Here is a 4,322-nt window from a genome sequence, read left to right as displayed (position 1 = left end):
TCTACCCTGCTAGGAATTGAACCCAGAATCTCAAAAATGGTAGGTGAGCGCTCTATACAACGAGGCGGACTTATCTCCACTTGATTTCCTATTTCAGGATTTTTGCCTGAGAGTAGCCATCGAGTCGAAAACGCTCATCTAGGGTTCCTGTTTTTTTTCTACACTCAGAACTGTATTTTTTATTCCCCCGGACACAGTTTTATTTATTTATTTATTTTACACAAACAAACAGTCGACAATGATATAATAACATAAAAAAGATACGGTTTAAGGACAGACCAGCGAAGTTTCTAAATAAAAATCATACATATTAAATTGTGGTACAACAAAAGGGTGTGTTTATGTGTATTTGTATGAGAGTAATTGTATAGGTGTGTTTGTGTGTATGTGGGAGTAAGTGTTCAAGTGTGTTTAAGTGTGAGCATCATTAAATAGCAAGTGGGATCGTATCGCAGCCAGAAAGAATCAGTCTTAATTTATTTTGAAATAAATTAAGGGGCGTGTTAAATATATCAATAGATGAAAAAAAAGCACTATAGTTAGAGCAAGAACGATAGAGGAAAGAGTGTTGGGCATAGTTAGTGTTACAGACTGGCAGATGGAATAAATACTTATTTCTTGTCACGCGAAAGGGGTCATTAAGATTAATTTTGGAGAGTAGGTTTTTTAACCTACTCTCCAAAATGAACGATCATTCATTGTTCGTCGGCAGTTTAAGTCAGAACTACGGGACCCGAACCTGACGTGGAAGGACGCACAGGAGCCGATAGAAATGCATGGAGGCTCTTTGTGGACACCATATGCTCCAACTAGGGAGCGGACATGGAATTATGATGATGAGGACGAATAAATTTTACCATTTTGTTTCATTTGGTGCTCATTTTGAAATTTTGAAAAAAACGGACACAACTTAATGTAATATATACCTACGAGTAATATTTATTTATTTATCAATATAGACGGCACGTGGTACTTTTTACTTTCCAAAAATACATACTGTGTAGAAATAAACATTTTAAATAATATACAGCAGATAAACGAGGGAAAAAAAGCATAAAAAGTTTATACGTGTAGTTAAAAGTTTATATGTTTATATGTATGTAAATCATTAAAAGGAATATAAATATTAAAAAGTACGAAAAATGTTTTTTTTTAAAGTTATTTTTTTAAAAAGAGGACAGGTAGGTATATATTTGATCATAATTACATTAAACAAAAAAAAATACAAATCTAAGTTTAAGATAAGAAAGATTTTTTTTAAAGTTAAAAAATAATCCAAAAAACGTACAATATATGTTCACAAAATATTCACATATATCATGTTCACAATATATATGTTGATTTTACATGGATAACATCGAAAGGGCTTTTATAATAATTATGACATAAAATGCAATTTAAGTGGATAAATAAATAGGATAGTATAATTAAAAAGCTTTGTTTCTAACTACTTTTAATTAATTTAATTACCGACTGGTTTTGGAGCTACATGATCAAGGTATAATTTAGAAATAAATATAATCCTATTTCATAATTTCAACTGCGTACATAAATCTAATTTATTAGGAGGTAACAAATCAAGTATTAATTTGTAGTATTTTGTGTTTATGTATGGGGTAAAGGGGGTTGAACTACGATCATTTGCACCCATTCTCAGCAAAGCAGATACAAGTAGACTATAGAAAATATTGTTTATTTTATTATTATTTTAATGGTTTTCGCTTTTTTAATTTCTAAGATTTCTAACTTGTCTAATTTTAATGTTTTATTTGCAACATATATTATTATTGTTAACGTTATGTATATTCTCTATCAGATGAAAAATTGTTTTCAGGCGTTGCCTAGTATGTGAAATAATTCAGTCAGATGAATCTCTTTACAACAATAAAGGTTTCAGCTCTTTAACTTGACTAAAATCAACAAATGGAAGAATTTAAGAAATATGCATGTTCAAACATAGGCAAAATGGTGAATGTTACACAGTGTGTAAACTGGCCACTTTAACCAGCCAATGACAGGTCATAAGCCCTGTAAATGCCTTGACTTCCATATTCCCTAATTTATGGTATTCTCCATCCCTGTTGTAATTTGTTACTCTATCAGATGGTTTGCGAATTTGAAAAAATATTATTATTTAGGCACCTTAATGTATTATTTTACTCATAATCAATAAACACAAGTATAACATTTAAAATAGTTTCATTTTTATACTTTTGATGAATACAGAAAACCTTAATATAGTGTTTTTTTTTTAATTATTGACAAATTTATTTCATAGTAACGAACAGGACGGAAGCCAGTTAATTTCTAATGCGGATTTTTTAAAAACTAACGCTATGTGTAGGTGTAGATAGATCAAACAAATGTTTAATCACTGTAGTTTACAAGCAGATGAAGATTTTATTTAACTTCAAGTAGTATTTTTGAAATTATTTTATCTACCTAATTCGACCCACTATTTCCTATTCAGCAAAAATACGCAAATCACCCTTGGAAATTTACTTTTTTTAATGATTTAAACGATTTAAACAATATGAATATTTTTTATGTAAATAATATGTTTGCATATGTGCGGCCCCCGCAGTCCTGCGGGGGCCACAGAATACTAAACCACTCTCGCGGCGGTAAAAAGCTTTTTTATCACGTGTATTAACATACAAAATACGTGAGATAAAAGTGTTTTCTACGGTCACGAAATCGTTTGGAATATCACCCCTGGACTATTAAATCAAGTTAAATTTTAATTAACCAACCCGGATTATTTTTTTAACAATGTTCTGAAATTTGTGGAACAAATCATAGATTTATACCAATTATTATTTAATCTGTTTCTCCTAAATCTTTTATTAATTGAATTAAAAATTGTAGGTGTACCAGGCTTGCGCACGCACGGGTGTTCTTAGTTCATTTCCCAGTGGGATCACGACAATTTAATGTTACTCTTCTCAAACCTGGGTGTTATGGCATGTTAGGGGCTAAAAATAAATAAATCAAATAAAAAATCATCATCGTCACCAATAGTCTAATCTAATCAGCGTAACCCGATCATTTGTTACAATAAAGGTACTCGTTTGATAAGTTACGATTGAGGTAGATAGGGATTAGATTTTAAATAAATATTTCACGGCATTCAGGACCATGAAATATCAGGGGGCAACTGTCCCACTGTCCAACTGTCCCACAGAAATCTATGGACTAGATTACATGTGGGCAACCCCCGGTCCGTGAGACGTTTTGATCCGGCCCGCGTAAATATGTTTCTACCATACCAAAACTTGTTCATAAATTCAAAATATCGAACATGTGTGCGTGATTTATCAAAGTTTTCTTTTTATAAGACCTAGGTAAATAATAATGGATTTTTCGCGAAAATAGTTTTTAACACATTGTCTTTTATTTATTATGTTCAAAAGATAATGTCATATTTAATTGTAACCATTCCTCAAGAGCGTTTTCGATCCGTGCAATTTTTATTCGCGGGGATAATTTTTTTGTATTAGCGGATTGTTATTTTTATATTCCGGCTTGCAATGAGGAAGTTCAGTGTTTTTTTTACTTATTAATGGACTATTAAACTAAGCCAAAAAAATATTTTTTTCAATTTTTGTAACTCGTATTATGAGCGCAACATTTTTTAAAGTTTTGTATATCTGAAATAACTCCGCGTGTGACGTAAGAGGTTCTTTTCCGGTTGTTCTTGATCAGTTCTTCCCATTGGTACATCCACGGCAAGCAAACCGAAAATCTTTCAAAACTGTAATATCACAGGTTGATTCATATGGACCAGTGACGTCATTCAAAGTAGTTCGCTTTTATTTAAATGTTTTTTTTTTTCGTACATTTTCAGGAAACTTTGCCGTACTTAATGCTCCAATTTTTACCGCGCGCAAGAAAACATTTATTGTATCCAATTTCCCGTAGGGCTGAAGTTCTTCATTCAAAAACTAGAAAAAGTTTGCCCAAACCTGAAATAAATGGTCGCCTGCAGAGCGTATTGTGAGTACCTACATAGGTATCGCCGGCACTGGTAACAAAGCAACAAATTGCATATAAATGCAAATAAAAGAACTATCCGTTTTGTTACATAATATACATTATTATTAAATATCCGATTTTAGAAATACATTGTCAACAATCAACAATCAACTATATAACTAATTGCTGGTGTCAGTGAAATATAATATATGTATGTAATTTCAGCTGAAAACTCTCGTCAGAAAAGCGGCCTCGCGCCCTTGTTGGCTTGCCACGGCCATAATGTCGGTACTTTATGTAGGTAGCGAGTAGCGAGGAAACTATGTATACAAGTCTGTTCACTCTTC

This window comes from Micrasema longulum, unplaced genomic scaffold (assembly GCF_059751315.1).
Source record: "Micrasema longulum isolate JH-2025_06_02 unplaced genomic scaffold, ASM5975131v1 h1tg001108l, whole genome shotgun sequence".
Lineage (NCBI taxonomy): Eukaryota > Metazoa > Arthropoda > Insecta > Trichoptera > Brachycentridae > Micrasema > Micrasema longulum.
This window is presented reverse-complemented; position numbering follows the sequence as displayed.